Below are 18,207 nucleotides of genomic sequence, written 5' to 3'. Positions count from 1 at the left end.
CTTTTGTCTTCTTACCTCTGTCATAACTAGCCACAGTGGCCTCTTTGCTCTTTCTCATATATTTCTAACAACCTTTGTGTTGAAGGCTTTGCTTTCACTGTTTGCCTTAAGCCTTGAGTGCTCCTTTTCAGATATGAGCATGACTGGCACATTTATATCCTTTCAGAATTCTTGTATTTCATGTTTCCCTTGACCACCTACCTAAAATAACATACACCCCCATCCACAAACATGCCAGCCACTCCTTACCTCCCCCATAGTGCTTGGTTTTTCTTCATAATACTTATTGCAATGGTCCTCAACCCTCACCTACAGCTTGATAAAATGGCAAAATTATGCACAGTCAAACCCAGAGATGCCAAATTATTTAATTTAGGATGGTATCTGAACAGATGGAATTTTTTTGAGTCACCTGTAATTCCAATTTTCAGCTAGGAATGCCCCTCACCTTTTTTGTATATCATATAACATTATACATGTATTTGTATATTGTCTGTCTCCCCAGTGGGTATATGAACTCTAGGTATAGAAGATATTGTCTTACACACTTTTATGTTACCAGTTCCTGGATCCAAGTTGGACACATAAATATCTGTTAAACGAATGAATACATATTTATTATATAAATAAATAAACAGTGTGCAAGAAAATCAACTACAGCACCATTAGTATAAGTCTTCTATAAAAATGTCAGATGTGACAATACTTCAAAGAAACACCCTAACTTGCAGGAGGAGGTGAAATATTTTACGGGATTTTAGCAGGAGGGGTACCATCAAAATAAGCTCAGTTTGGAAAAAAAATTAGGTAAGGATTACTATCAGAAGAGGGAAGAATTGACTGTGCAGATTTGCCGCCTTTGATTGGTCAATTTGAATTTTATCAGGAGAGATGAGAGGATGTGTTAGAAGGTAAAGTCATGTGCAGGAGGGGTTAGGGGAAGAGTTGAAATGCTAAGGATATGTGGAGATCACCATGGAAAATTCTCAGTCCTTCATTGTCTCTCACAGTCCTTTTCTCGGTCATCAGGGAAAGTGAGTCTCATTATGTGACCTCCATCTCAATTTGTTCAGTTCTCTAGATCTACACCTCTCATGTCTGTGAAGAGACAGTTCTTCATCAGTTTCTCCTGCTTCTGTACATCTTACAAGTCACGTGTTGAATGCATTTGTTCTGGACAATCTTTTAAAGAATGTTTGTACGGAAAATAGCACTGGAAGAGAGGGATAGTGTTTCCTTTTGGAGCAAAGAGCAAGCATGCTTACCATCCATTTATAAAAGACGAGCACTCCCTAATCTGAGGTTTCTTCTCTTGTAATGGAACTATTAATCGTGCAAGCTTCCATGTGAGCCCATCTGCCTTGATCCCATGGGACCTGGGGCAAGAGGAACTGACTTGAATATCCTGATATGCAGACTACCGCTATTGATTTAAGTAATAAACTGTCCTTTCTGCCTGACCCAGGAGTTTTGTGTTTTCTGTCATCATTCTTGACACTGTGACAGGCTAACTTGTAAGCTTGTAAGTAGGGTAGAGTCTCATACCCTTCAAAATTCTTGAAAGTGTTGGTTGCAGTCTTAGACTCTTTAGTGATGACTTCCACCACAGCATCCCACGAATTTTGCCTTTATAACTGAATGTAAATGATTTGTCAAGTGAGTGGCTGCACCCACGCATTTACAATTCTATAGACAACAGAGTTTAAAGGAGATCAGAGTGAGACAAGGAAAATTCTGAATAAGTGTATGGCAGTCATTGAGGTTTCCGTCTTTTGGGACATGGAAGAAAAATAGCAGTTTAAGATATTGCAATGATAGATATAAATATACATGAGTGAAAAAAGAAGTATTTCACAGGCCATTTTAGAAGCATAAACATGGTAGATGTTTCTAGTCAAAAGTAAGGTCTAACCCACATGAGGGACGTTGAGGTTAAGCAGGAATTAAGTACACAGAGGCTTCAGTTAACTCTGCTGTTGCTACGGCTGCTGCACCTGATAGCAAACAAATAACGTAGTCTTTTATTGCAGGATCAAGTGAGAGACTGGGACCCGTAAACATTGGGTCTGTGATGTCCACTGTGCTGTTGAATTAGAATCCCCAAAGCTTGTCCCGATCGTAAATATCTTTTGATATTTTTGAAAAACTTGGGAGGTAGGTGCATGCACCTCCCACACAGTGGAAAACTCATTACTCTCAGTGAATAACTTTTGACTCACCCAAAACTTAACTACTAGCAGCCTACTGTTGACCAGAAGCCTTATCAATAACATGAACAATCGATTAATGCATATTTTGTATGATATGTGTATTACATACTGTATTCCTACAATAAAGTAAGCTACAGAAAAAAGATGTTATTACGAAAATTATAAGGAAGCGAACATACATTTACAGTACTGTACTGTATTTATTGATACCCTAAATTTATGTTGTCTGTTTACAAGATGAATTGTCTGTCAGTACCTGTATCATTATTATCCTATATGATACAAAACGCTGTGGTTGTTACATGTGTTACTAACACTAGACATCAAAAATGAAAAGATAATGTGAAAAAGAAATTATTATTTATTTACAGATATGATTCATGCATTGATAATAAAGAAGCAGCATTATAATTGCTTTATGGCAGCCTACCCTATACAGGAATCATTATAAAAATTTTATGGCATACAGTATTATACTTATATTCATAGTACAGTATTGGAAACATTGTTGCATTTTTTAAAAAAGCACTTACCTGTGATGACAGGCTGATATGCAGTTGCTCCAATTATAAGAGAGAGACATACTATATGGTAATGTAATTCTTTGAAAGCAAAGTTGTAAAACAGTAAGAAAACTAACACATTATTAATTTTAGATTTAAAATCACTCACCTTATACCTATGTAAGGATAGACTTGTATCTACATATGTTTTATGCATGACGTATCTAACATTTTCTTAATTTTTAAATATTTTTAGGCTACACAGTTCATCTTCCAGTTTTTTTAAGATTGTCACAAATATCCAAAAAAAATTGTCCAATGTATTTATTAAAAAAAAAAAATCTGAGTATAAGTGAACCTGCACAGTTCAAACCCTTGTTGTTCAAGGGTCTAAAGTATAAATAGAAAGAAAGATGGATGGTAGGTAGAGCGTCTAAGTATATGGTGTGGGGTGAGGGTTGAGACGGGCAGCTTTAAGTTCAGAAGACAGCGTTAGTGCATCTGTCAAGGGCAAGGTATAAGTAAGAATGTATGTAATTCTGTGTGTTAATTTTGTCAGCAAATAGCGGGAATCAAGTCTGCAAGATTTTCAGACTGGAGAGTATAATGGAAGATCGTTGTAAGCCCTGACAATTGGCTTTTCTTTTCCTAATACAAGTACCTGATTTAAACTTTGATTTCCCAGGCATCCACTTCAAAGATGGTTATCTCTGATAACTACACAGCCAGCCACAGACTCCATAAAGAGCCAGGCTTCAACCTCCCTCCCCACCAGTCTCCTTTGTTTCTTAGAGATCTTGGTTAATTTCACTAACTGACAATTTGAGCTGCTTGTATTTTTTTCTCTTCCACACTTTAAATTTCCCCACTTATATTTGAAATTCACCAATCAAGAGTGAGCCCCTGAGACCTTAGGCCCCCACTCTGGACCTCAATAAAAGCAGAACTCCTGGCCTGCATGTCCCCACTCCCCACCCCCCGAACCCAGGATGCCATGTAATTTCCAGGACCTGTAGTTAATAAACCTTTTGTTTTTTTCAGGTTCCTGATGGTTATTGCTGAGGGTGTGTTGCAACCATAATAAGAATCACAAGGGCCAATCCAGCCACAATATTGGTTATCGATAGGCTGAGACTGGCACAAAACTATCATCCACATATTGTATAAGATTGGCGTCGTAAACAACAAATTTAATGTTTCTAAGGCCATAATTAAATAATTGCAAGAAGTAAGAGGGCATTTTTGTAAAACTTTAAGGGCATAAATATCCAACTGATTTTCTCAACTGAAGATAAATAGATATTACAGTCTGTATGCAAGAGAATATATACCATGTAGATCTGCCACTATTTCTGAGAATGAAGATAGGAAGCTATTAGGGGGACTACACAGAAATGAGGAAGAGTGATCTTTTCAATGGGCCTTAAATTTTGTACAAAACAGTAGCAGTGACTGTCTTTTTGATGGGTAGAAGGGCTGTTCCAGTCAGTCAATAGAGGATAATGAATGCATTTGAAAATATGTAAACAGGTGGCAACAGTTTAAGAAACTCATTTTTCTTGGGTTTGGGGATAGTTGTAGTAAGAGCATACCCAGTCACCTGGTTCAGCCTCCACCATGTGTCCCATATCTGCAATATATTCGGCCGAGAGTAAATAAGGAGCCACTTAGAGGTATAAAATGTTGATAGGGGAAGCACCAGGTAGTGGTTAATTAATCTGTGTCATCATCAAATTATAATTTTTTCTGGAAGTGCCAGAAACAGGATGTTCTGACTATATCTAATGCTAGCATCCCATCCACAAGGTATATCTTGCTTCAGTTGATTCCCTGGAATGGCATAACCAAGCAGGAAAGCATGTGAATAATGAGAGTGTTGAGTAGTGATAAAGAAGCTAAGACAAAGGCATAGTCAGAGTGGCATTTGAAATGCCCACCACTTAATTTTTTTGATACCTGAAAGGAGGAAGGAATGGTGGAAAGGTGACTGTTGGAAGTGTAGCCCTGGTATCAACTAGATACTAGTTGATCTACTACAATATATACTAGAAATTATACATTTCTTTGCAGTTGCATGAAAATTTCTCCCTTTTGTGTTAAGGGAAATTGCAGGAAAACCACAATGGATAGATTTACTCAGAGGGATGCCATGTCATGTAAAGTTTGTCTTTTGTGTTTTAGATGACATATTTTCTAACTGAAGCAGGATAATTATTCTTCTGATTTTCCTTTTTTTCCAATATCAACAGGTATCTTTGTCTAGACATATTGTTCTTCTTTATCTTGAACTTATCTATTTGTCTAATCCAAGTAGGTATTAATTTGGTCTACAATTTTTCTTATTTTTGAGTCAAAGTATCTTCCATTTTCTCAGCAAGGTCTTTGAATTTAGAGAGTCCTCAGTCTGCCATTCTATTTTGTTTTCTAAATAAATTTGTTATTTCACATTTAAGATTATCAATAAAGGAGGACGATAAGACTGTGGTAGCTCACCTATATGGAGACCTGAGTATTTTTGGAAGGTTCTTGTTAAGCAGTTTCTACAATCAGTGATGGAGTCATTTTTTCCAGTTTGCAGGATTGGATTCCTCACCAATCAGTCTTGAAGGAAAGTCTTCAGGAATAGCTGCTAAGAAATCTTGTCCTACCTTTATACTCTTGTTACTCAAATGTGATCTTGACCAAGGTTTGTAGGCAATAAGACAATTAGATTGTTCATCATCACTACCTACTTTACAAAACTTTAGGAAGGAATTTTGTCCAGTGTGAAGGATGTGTTTAGGAGGGGGTGGAGGGAAGAAAGGGAAGAGGGTCCTGTGAAGCTGTAAGAGGAGAGGGAGCGAGTAGGAAAAGAGAGGAAATCAAGGTACAAGGGACCAGAATGGAAGTTGATAGGGAAAGGGAAAGAGAGAGATTAGATTTTTTTCATATCGAGGCAAAGATGACCATGTTTAGAATACAAGGTCTTCATTAGGATACCTCTTCCCTTGCTCAGAAGTCTTGGTCAATGAAAAAAAACACTTCAACTCAATAAAGAAAGAACCTCTAAGCATATTATGTGAATTGAGATTTGGGTCATGATACTAGGTAAAGAACACCTTCTAGCCAAGGTACTGGTCTAGAGGAACAGGAGATGTGTGGTAGAATATGGAAACTATGCCTACCAACCTAAACCTTGTAACAAGCTGTGGAAGCAAAGATTGTAGCAGTTATGCTTCATTAATTATGGTGACTTCTAATCTTCCATTTCCTCCCTGCTATTCTTAAAGCCAAACAAACAATAACATGATGTTTTAGTTTTCAGGGGTGAGAATGAGATATAACCAAACTAACACCATGATGACATGGTAGCTGTTGGATTTTGTTTGTCTTCTTTGTTGGAGGACACAAACTTTTCATCCAAAAGTAAAGAGCACTGGTCAATACTGGACAGCATCTGTGACTCCTCCAGATATGTTCTACAAGCCTTTTCCATTCTTCTCAGGAAGCTAATCTGTTTGGGTTACACCGTCAGGTTCCCTTGCCTTCTGACTGCCACTTGTGTTGGAAAATGGGAAGACTTTGCAGGTGATTAGAGGAATTTCTGAGAAATTCAGAAATTCAGGAATTTCTGAGAAATACTGAGAAATTTTGAATTGAGTGCTTTCCTGAGGAAGGGGTGTCATCATGGTCTGATGTGTGTCCCTCTAGCTAATATCCTAACTCTTCACACATTCTGTCTGCTTTGGGATTTCAGTAACTATTACCTTTAATAACTTCTGGTGTAGTAATGGTGCTTGGGGTACTTTATTATTTCTTGTGGATAACTATACTTTGCCTAACACATATTTTTAAATCATCCCATTAAGAAAATTTTTTTTTAAAGTATACTAATTTGATTTTGCCATCTGTTTCCTGCTGAGAAATTGGCTGATATTGTGATAGCCATAGCTATGTCTAAAGTTAGTTCCCTTAGTCTCACTTCTAGAATCTGTCGGTTATTTGAGCCAATAATTCCCTTTCTTATGTAAAGGGTTTTAAATAGGCTTTTGTGTCACATGCAACCCTGGAGTCCTAATTCAAATACCTTTTAATGAAGAAATATGAATTATTTTGGAGATCAGTCTCTATTGTGCTAATTACTTCTGACCTGTCACTCAACCTCTGTAAACCTCAATTTCTTCATCTGCAAATTGCCGCAACTAAAATATATCCTGTCCAAAGATAGAGAGAGTTTTAACAATGATTTACCATGTTAGGCATTTTGGAGCAGATAAAATAAACTGAAAATTTCTCTTAATTCTTTAGACTATTATCTCTAATAGTATTTGAGGTCTAGCAACTTAGTTATTATTTCTTACACATTTTTGCCCTAAATATTAGGGAAGCTGCTGACAGAAAAGAAGGTGATGCTCTGATGAAAAGAACCTATGTCTTTTGAAATTTTAGACAAAATAAGGAAAGGATCAGAGTTGAAAGAGAAAATGATCAGTGTCAAAAGTCCTTATTACAGGTCACAATATTATTTTAAGCGGTATGAGTTTAGCTCTGTTTTATTAAATAAAAACAATTTTAATACATAAAATATGTGCATTTTAACACAATTCAAAATAATAAACTATTTTATTTTGTAGATCTTTACATTGTAGATCATTAAGACTCTATCTTCATATAACCTGTGAATGGCTATCATATCCATCCTAGCTTAGTAGGATCCAGAACATCAAGTAATCTGTGACCAGGAGAGACACTGTAATCCTTGTAATCCTGTGCCTTTATTAAAACTGCTCCTGTGAGAAAAGGGCCGAATATAAAGTAGTCATTTCAAATAGAACACATTTTATTAAAGTGTCTATTTTAATATTTGTGTGTCATTTGCATATTTGGATTCATCTTTGGAAATGGTGGCTAATAATAGTCCCCAGTTATGATTTGTATCAGTATCATCAGGGATAAATAAAAAGCCAACCATGACCAATTTATGTAAGAGGTACAAAGATCATCTCTTATCCTAGACACTGCTATGGTTATATGTTCTGCAGTCTCCAGTCGGTTCCAGGCTCTATGCCTTTCTTCCTGTCCAGGGCTTCTCTGTTGATGCCAAAAGGAAACTCACTTTTGGGATGCCAAGTCCATACCTAGAGGTCAGAAGTGTTAATAATCTGTTGAATGAAATTTTGACCAATGAAGATCAGGAGTTGATAACTGTTCCTCCCTTAATTTCCCCGGAAAGAAGGTTCTGAAACATATTTCATCTGGCTCTGTGTGTGTTCTAAGGGGTTGATCTAGCAGGCATTCCTATTGATGTCCCACTCAGTAATGCACCTTTGATTGGCTCCCCTCCTTCTCTGCTTAGCTCTCCACCCTACACTCCATCTCTCAGAATCCTATTCCCCAAAATAAAACATTAGCCGTTCAGCATTTACCTCAGGTTCTAGGGCAGGGGGCTCTAAAGTTATCCATGAAGAGTCTCTTCTTTTCATTATAACGATATAAAATGCAGTCAAATATATATACTTGCAATACTCTGTTCAGTTGATGGGGAAACATTTTTTTATAAGGACAATTTTGAGCCTTAGTTAAAACTTTTTCTCACTGTGTAGTATTTTCTGTACTAAAGTTACCAGATTCTAAAATTCATATTCAGGAGAGAGGAAGGTCCCTAAAAAAAAAAAAAAAAAAGAAAAGAAATGTTGAGAAAAAGGAACATATATTAATTCCTATTATTATAAATATAATGCATGCTTATAATTTGAATAATATGAAATATAAGGCAGGAAAAAATTTCTATTTTAACCAAAGATAAAGTATATTTAATTTTATATTTTACTTTAAATATATTTTTTAAAAAATGAAACTTATTGTTTGTGCCCATAGATATCCTTCCTTTTCCCACATTTCATGCTATGAGCATTTTCTCCTTTTGTAGAATAGTATAGAAAAATGTGATTTTTAAAAAAATGGTAAAAAATCATATGATTATATGATTTTATCAAAGTTTATTTCATTAGTTCATTTTTGATGAATATTTAAGTTTATGTGCTTTTCTAGATATTTTCTTACAATTTTCTGGAAGTTGAGGTACTCTACCAAGGTCTAAGCATCTTTTATTTTGTATGCATGTGTATTTCTCACCTATTCTTTTTCAAAAATTATAGTTTCTCTTTGCATGCATTTAAGAATTGTTCAGCTACCAACAAGTACCCTATTGTTATCATCCTCCTAACTTCTGTGATTCTACTTGTTCATGGATAATTTTAACACATGACACTCTCCCTTTATTTTCACCATTTTTTCCTATCATTGGCTTTATTGATTTCAATGTTCCTAAAGATCATACATTCATAAACTGATCTTATCAATTCAAACAGTATTTATTTTCATTCTCTCCAATACTCAGTCCTACATAATGACCTTCAACTCTCAAATGTATGTTTATTTTAATACTGAAATCCAGCCCAGTCAATTTACCCAATTATACTTTTACACTCAGTAATCCTCATCATGCCTGTACTTCTGTCCTTACTCAGCATTACCTATTAACTATCTCCTTTTGGGAAAAGCCACTTGAACATCAGAATTTCTTATACAAACTTCTCGCAGGAAACTGGACTTCACAAGGCCTGTATTTGCATAACTAAAGGAAACTACTCAAGGCACTTTTTTTTTCAGCATTAAGAAACACTGGGGAAATCTGCTGCAAAGTGATTTTTCTTATCCTTCTTAGACATAGATCCAGCTGAACACTTATCCTACCAGATGAGACAAAAAAATCAAAGTTGACCCTGTAGAGCAACCCATTTATGGCACCCTATTATGGCATTTTAATGCTTCTTCAGCTTTTGATGCCCTATTCGTTTAGTTTTTCCGTGTTTGTTAGGTTCTACTGCCTAACAGCCTTTACAAATTAGCTCCTTTACCTCCTTAGAAGCTCTTTCTGGTGTCAGGTACTGATGTTTGTGCCAGACTGATTCTTGAGTCTGAATGGTGCGAAAAACATTTTGTTTCTCTCAGGACATTGAGCTTCAAATGAGGACACTGCCAGAATGAAACTGGACAAGCTATTCACACCTCCTAGGAAATGAGAGGACTTTGCTTTTTTGGAGCCCAGAAAATACTACCTCTATGCCACAGTAATTGGTCTATAACTTCAAGGACCCTTGTTTTCTTTTGTCCTTTAAAGCAAAACATTGGGTATTTTGGTTGACAAATAGAGGCTAATAGGTTTTGCCTGTTTAAAAAAAATACTACAGATACTGTTAAAGATTTGTAGGACTTAGCTGCTTTTTCTATTGACTACCATAGAAGGCTAGATTCTCTGCAGATTCACCACAATAACAATGATGATTTTTTATTAAATAAAGGAGAACCTGCATTTTCCTTTTCCATAATTCTATTTTGACAGCTAGTCAGAATATCTACAGCAGAATTACTACAATATGTATTTGGTCCGTACCATGCCTCTTTGTCCACAACCAATTCTTTTTCATTATCACCTTGACTTTTACCTTCTCTTTATGCATTCATTTCCACTTTTCCCCTGAACTTTGGTACTGAATCTTTGCAGTGTACCAATAGATTATTAGACACATTAGAATAAATTTAGGGATTAGAAGAGAAAGATTTTGCTTGCATATTAGATTGACCCATGCAAAACTCCTAGTATTTGAATATTTTGGCATTCAAAAATGACATTTAAGTATTGACCAAATAAGCAAACAAATAAATAAATAACATATTCTATTGTAAAGAATCTTACTAGATTTTAGCTACTGAATTGAGGATAGATAAAGGGTTATTTTTCGTTAAATAAAATAATAATAATATGTAACGCATTATTTATCCACGTATCTTAGTCACTTGGTTATATTTTGGCTCACAATCCTATAGCTACTTCATTTGTCCATCATATCTTTTTTGATTGTCTTTTCATTAAGTCACTGGCCCTGACCAATAGAATCCTTTAGATTGCAACTTCTGCTAATTATATTTAAATAGGGCAGAGGTTAGGGTACTGTATCTGGCTTTGGATACTTTTCTACGTTGAATGGATACTGTTACCTGTAAGAATCTTTTCTGAGAATCTGAGTGCATTTGGGAATATGAATTGGATATGGGATCTAGTAAAATTAGGCTACTCTGCATATACTTGAGCTTAAAGGGAGAATGGAGTTGCTGGATTTAGGCCATTTAGTCTACTACATGATCATTTTTTTAATTCCCACAACTCTTTAAGAATGTGATAAAACTCAAAAAATATAATTGGATTGCTTTTGAAAACTAGAAAAAGGGCTGATATTCCTCGTACGGTGACATGGTAGATGGAAGATTAAGTCATAGAAGCAGAGTAGGCTCAGTATTATATGTCCCTAGAAACAAGTAGATCATGGGGCTTTGCACAGCCAATAGAATTGGGTTTTCCAGCTCTCCAGAGAGTAGGAACCCCCTAACTGATACCTGAGTTACACAACCCATTAAGTAGCCTCAGGGATGATGCCAATATCAGACTAACAAAGAATTTTTCAGTGATCCAGCTGCAATACACAGTCAAAATACACAGTCTATCAAATAGTTATGCACAAAAATACCCTCCATTTTTATGCTCATTGTTCCAAGGCCGAATGCTTTCAACTATTGCTATATATGTGAAAAGTAAATATTTAATGAAGTAACAGGAGATTTTTTATTCCAGACTGCATAGATTCTTTCAGTTTTGAAGGTCTTTTCTTCTAAGAGTATCTCTTGTCTTAAGATCTTTTTTTCTAAGAGTATCTTTTACTTTAAGTAAAATAATGGCTTAGAGGCAGGTACTTTCAAATTAGTTCCAAAAATCAAGGCATTTTTGGAATCCTTTTCAAAATAAATCTGTATTTTATACATTTATAGTTAACAATAAGAGAAAAATAACAAATAATTCAAGTATAAACTTCCTCACTTGTAGGAATAGATGTATGAAGTTCTACATAAAATCAAATTTTCAAAGCTTTTCAATTGAGCACTCCAAAATAAGTGATATTGATACAACTTAACATTAACTATTCCATCTTTGGCAATATTCTAGTACTTTCAAATTTAATCTTTTTCATTAGTGCATTTAAAATTTGAATTTCTAACCATTTAGTTTTGTACTGTATCAGTTATGGTACATGATAAATTATTATTATTACAGAGACTCAAGATTATAAGGGTGTTAATAATATCAAAGTTTACTTCTTTCATTTGTTTATTTACTTATTTAATTTATTTAGGGTGCACCACGTGGCACATGGGATCTTAGTTCCCTGACCAGGGATCAAACTCATGCTCATGCATTGAAATCACAGTCTTAACCACTGGACCACCAGGGAAGTCCCTACTTCTTTCCTTTACAATGACCCAGTGGTCAGTAGTATAGGGCAGATGGGATAAGCTCTGCTCCATGAGGTTATTGAGAGATCCAGGTCACTTGCATCCTGTGACTCTTCCATTTCCTAGATTTGTAGCATTCATGTTGAGTGCAGTGAGTGAGCTCATATGCCCATGGAAAGGAGAAGGAATACACCTAAGCATGAATTTGAAGGAGGTGACCTAGAAGTTACTTCAACATTACTTCCTTTCACATCACATTGGCCTGACTTAGTCATATTGCTTTACCTAGTTTCAAGGGGGCTGGAACATACAGACCCTAGCTGGGTAGCTGTGTGTTCTGCTGAAATTCAAGATGTTTTCTTACTATATGGAGGGAGAGAATGTAAATGAGGGACAGCTAGTGGCCTTTGCCACCCTAATCATTCTTTCTTACTTGTTGGAAGTATTAGTATATTAGCTTGGGGATTTGGGTACAAACTTCTTCCATGTCTTTCAGTTATTTTGCATAAGAAAGGAGAATATAAGCCTTCATTTTTTTTTAGCATAGAACTCACATGTAAAATGTGGGGCCTTAAAACTAAACGTGCATCACAAGCAAGAGGAGCCTAAGGAGACGTGATGACTAAATGTAATAAAGTGTCCTGAATATAATCCAGGAAGAGAAGAGTGACAATAAGAAGACTAGAAAAGAATAGGGGAAGAATAGAAAATACGAATAATGTATGGACTAATAATAGTGTACAATATTGGTTCATTAATTGTGACAATGTGCAATACTAAATGACTAAGATGTCAATAATAGGTAAACAGAGTATGTGGTAACACAGTAAATCTCTGTACTATCTTTGCATTGTTCTATAAATCTAAAAAAGTTCTAAAATAAAAAGTTTATTAATAAAAAATAAATGTGTATTATTGTATACTAAATGACTATTTACATACTTTATCAAATGCAGGACACAAGCACAGGTAACAGTGAAACAGCAATTTGATAAAGAACTAGTTTTAGATAATATTCCTGGACTCCAAATTGAGTTAAGTATAAAATAGCAAAGGATAAAATGAAGTGAAGATTTCATACAATGATGAAGTACCAATTGATTGTTAGCCTGAGTTTCCCCTTCAAATCAGTTTGCTTTATTCACCTGTGCTATATTGAGGACAGGAGTTTATTTTGCTCATTTGTGTTAATAAGAAAGTCTGTCTTTATTTAAAAGTTGTGTGGTTAAAATATGCTTCCTCCATTAAACTAGATGTAAATTATCTAATTTGTTATAAGAAGACTTGCAGTTTGCTTTAATAGCTATTAATTCTTCTGTACCACCTTCCTAAGATGACTATAGAGTCACATATATATGAAGAAAAAAATTGCCAAAGTACTCAATTACTTTCTTATTCTAGTGGATCAAGTGAACTTTCAAATGTCGCATATTAGGAGCAAGAGATTTTTATTTCATGAAATCATTTTAGAAATGAAGAGACTATGTTTTACATTAATTTTATTACCCCATTTAAGATAAAAAATTTGAATCCATTTAAATTTAAATTAGATTTAGATTTAAATCTAATCACCATAAGAAAAGCAAACTAAATTTTGTTAGATCAAAATGATATGGAGTGGGTTACCTTAAATAAATAAGGAAAGAATCCAAGACCTGCAACAGCACTCTCATAATTAGAGAAGGGAATTTCTGACAGTAACTTATATATTCTCTACATGCCGTTCATTTTCTTTTCCAAGTTATTTTCTCATTTCCTGGAGCAGTAATGGCATGTATTTTCTTCAAATGAATGACATCAAATCCTTACTGAACTCTTTTCAGGTAAGGATTACATTTTGGTTAAGCTGTTTTTGGTTTTAAGAAACAGAAGCTCTTTAAAGTTATCTTATTTGATTGAGGGTATATTGATAGATATAAATATATTCTAGACCTCACACAGGAGCAATTAACTTGACCATTCAAAGTTTAGAACCATAGATAAATCTAATTGTCATGGAATTAGAACTGTTTGCAAGCAAGCCTTGAAGACCTTAGAAACAAGTTATGTGGGACTTAGTTCTAGCAAACATGCAATAAGGCAACTAGCTGTTTATATTAGCTCACTCTCACTAATGCCACTCAGCTATCATTTGTTAAATGTTCACAATGTGCCAGACTCTGTTCTAATATACACTAAGTATCTCATTAAAACTTCACAAACACCTATAAGTTAAGTCCCCATATTATGATTGTGATTTCTGTGCCACTGTAAATTGTATTAACTTGCCCGAGGCAACTGAGTATGGAAGAAGGTAGAGTCAGGACAGGAAACCATAAAGTCCTTATTCTCTACACTCTGCTGGTCCCTTAAGGAATTAAGAAATTTTGTCAAATATCTTGTAATGTTATTCAGGCACTGGAAATGTTATTTAAAATATTTAATGATAGAAAATGTATGCTATAATGTTAATGAAGAAGTACAGTTAATATATTGAATAAAATATGTACATCTGTATGCATAGATTAAATGTGTGAAAGAACTGCATTAAATGTTTACAGTACCTATGTCTTGATAATTGACGTGAAAGTGCTTATTTTTTTCCTGCTTATTTGATTTTGGTGGAATTTTCCTTCTTTATATTAAGTATGTAATTTTGTAAAATTGGGAAAAATATAATAATTATAAAACACACAATCTGCTTTTTTATTTAAAAAATTTTATTGAAATATAGTCAATGTACAATATTATATAAGTTACAGGTGTATAATACAGTGATTCAAAATTTAAGATTATACTCCATTTATAGTTATTATAAAATATTGGCTATATTCCCTGTGTTGTACAATATTTCCTTGTAGCTTATTTTATACATAATAGTTTGTACCTACTAATCCCCTCCCACTATATTGCCCTATCCCTCTTCCCTCTCCTCTTGGTAACCACTAGTTTGTTCTCAACTTCTGTGAATCTGTTTCTTTTTTGTTATATTACAAAAAATATAGTTTGTTGTATTTTTTAGATTCCACATATAAGTGATATCATACAGTATTCATCTTTCTCCATCTGACTTATTTCACTTAGCATAATATCCTTCAGGTCCATCCCTGCGTTTTTTATTTTTATGGATATATATTTAGAATATTTTATGGATACACACATACACACACACACACACACACACACACACACACACACACATGTATACGCAAATAATTATTTCTCCTGAATGTCTATACTACTGAATGAATTAGAGATGGAAAGAACTTCAAGAATTCTCTACTTTAAAGCAATAGCATTAACCTGGAAAGCTGAAGGAAAAGGAAGACACGTATTTATTAGATAGTGAAAAATGGTTTAGGATTTTCACTAACCTCATAACCTTTCACTGTTTGAGGTAGAGTCAGATTATTTTTGTAGTAGAATTGTGGGGAAATGAGCAAACTTCTATCCATTCCAGTGAGATATTTTTGTTGTCAATATTGATTTTCTTTTTTTTCTTAAAGTTAGCTGATATGTCTGAAAATGTATCTCTAGATTTGTAAGCAGTGGAGTTGAAAAAATAATGTGGAATGTTTCCAGTCATAATCACTTATCATGCTTCAATCATGTTTATTTTAGAATTAAATAGGAGTCAGTTCAAAGTAACAAGATATGTTTTATTGTGTGAAATTGGACCCTGTGAAGAAGTTATAAATGCAAGCTATTAATAAGCAAATGTTTAAATATGTAAGAAATTTGCAAAGCAAATTTTCTGGAGATAAAAGTATTTCTGCAAACTACAGATTCTCTGATAAACTCTATGAAGTAGCATGAATCTTAGTCCATAAGCACCGGTATTCAATGCATAACACATTCATTTTTTAAAACAAATTATTTAAATCTGAGTGAAGCAAACTATCATTCTTGGCTCATGGAAAATTCAGTCTCACTCACTCCACACAATTTTGAATGAGGGCTCTGGAGTATTAAGTATGCAACAAAGCATCAGATGTCACTGGTCTTTGTTTATTGATTAACACACCGAAAATCATAGTCTGTTCATGTCAAAGATTCTGCTGCTTCTGTGAGGCACTTGAATATGGAAATCATCATCATAATAGGGACCTCTGTCTATCTTCTAAAATTCATTCTTTCCTCTTTTCTAATAATGTAATTATAGCTGGGGACATTGCAACATTTCCAGGCATTCTTTGAATATATGTATGACTATATGACTAAGCTCTCTTCAATGGAATGCAAAAGGAAGTAATATTTTGGTTCTGTACTTATGGATTGATGATGATTTCTCATTACCAACATTTAACTGGTATTTCAGTAGGAAACTTAGGCAATTAAAAATGCTTTACATTTATCGATATATTAATTTGAAAAATACTGAAAATTTAACTTTACCTATAGTTTATAAACTTTAATTCCCAGTTTCTTTGGTTTAAAAAAATTATGTACAGCAGTAAAGTATATTTTCAGAAGAAAAAAATCACACCTGACTGCAACATCTTAATACTATCCTCAGTATAGCAAAATGTCCTTCTAGCCCATGTCCCTATTGAACAAATTGAATAGGAAAAGTGTAACCAGAAAGCAAATTTCTTTTTTCACATCACTGTGAAACATGAAACATTAACTTTTCTCTATACCTGTGGATATTCGTGTTAAAAATCCATAGTTTATCTGGCCTTATACAAATATTGTAAAAATTTCTCATGTATGATCTAATAAAGTATCCTGAGAAGCCTATTACCAATGTTTCAGTCTCTTTTCCAAACATGCCTCTCTCTGTCATCTAATCAACCATCAGCAGACTGAAGTTTGGCACTCATACTCTTAGAGAACCCAACATTGATAATTAGGCCTGTATTTAATCAACAATCAAGGTAATCTCCAGGCTTTCAAATTCAAACAGTAGCAAGTATTTTAATGCTAATGGAGTGCAGCCTATAAAAGAGAATCCTTTCTGATGCACTACTGAGGGGTGGCCATGGAATATATCTGATAATAGATACCTTTCTAGGAAGCAAACCTGAGCAGTGAAATTGACTCAAAATCCATTGCAGAAGGCAGAGGGTACGTGCTTTCTATGTTTAAAAGCAATCAGTCTGTTTTATGGACTAGAGATTACTCTATGTGCTCTTAACTTCTGTTCTTTACTACATGTATGTACTAACATTTTCCATTTCCCCCTACCATCCCTTATTGAATTTGTTGGGGTAAATTAAATTGATCAGTTAACCACAATGAGCTAAATCCATACTTGACCAAAAGGAATTCACAAAGAAATCCTAGTCTTGGAGTTAGATTTAATAATAGGATAAGACTCTGGAATGTTCTCTTTTTGTGGAGGGAATTAGTATTTTTTTTTGTACTTTAGACAATTGCATTATAGTTGAGAAGCCTTTTAAAAAAATTTGTATGTGGAATATATGTTCATGTTTGTCTCACTTTTCTTTATCATATAGTTTAATTATGTCTGTAGTTTAATTTTTTGTCTAACAGCAAAAACCTTTACTCTGTTTTTTGTGTGGACATATTAATCGGGGCTGATTTGTGGCATTTACTGATACACAGGTGGTGAAATTGTCCCACCATGGCTGATTCCAAGTTAATAAGGTTTTAATAACAAGTGTGCAAAATTCCTGAAAACTTACCAATCAGCTCTTAAAAATCAGCACTCGCCCAGGGTTCCTAGGATTTCTTCTTTTCATATCCTTCAGAGAATGTCCATTCAACAAAAATCATTCTTTCATGGGTTGATTGTATTTCAGCGAAAAAATGACAAACTGCTTCACGTTATCCAATGTTAAATTTCCTGTTACATATGCTGATAAGCATACAACAAAAGGAGATCCCTATTCTATTTAGTAGATCCATAATAGATAAAATATTACTAGGCCTTCTGCCCATTTTTGGACTGGGTTGTCTGTTTTTCTGATATTGAGCTGCATGAGCTGCTTGTAAATTTTGGAGATTAATCCTTTGTCAGTTGCTTCATTTGCAAATATTTTCTCCCATTCTGAGGGTTGTCTTTTCGTCTTGTTTACGTTTCTTTTGCTTGCAAAAGCTTTTAAGTTTCATTAGGTCCCATTTGTTTATTTTTGTTTTTATTTCCATTTTTCTAGGAGGTGAGTCAAAAAGGATCTTGCTGTGATTTTATGTCATAGAGTGTTCTGCCTATGTTTTCCTCTAAG

The sequence above is a fragment of the Balaenoptera musculus genome, chromosome 16, assembly GCF_009873245.2.
Source record: "Balaenoptera musculus isolate JJ_BM4_2016_0621 chromosome 16, mBalMus1.pri.v3, whole genome shotgun sequence".
NCBI classification, from domain to species: Eukaryota; Metazoa; Chordata; class Mammalia; order Artiodactyla; family Balaenopteridae; genus Balaenoptera; species Balaenoptera musculus.
The sequence above is the reverse complement of the archived record's forward strand: the minus strand, read 5'-3'. Positions refer to the sequence as shown.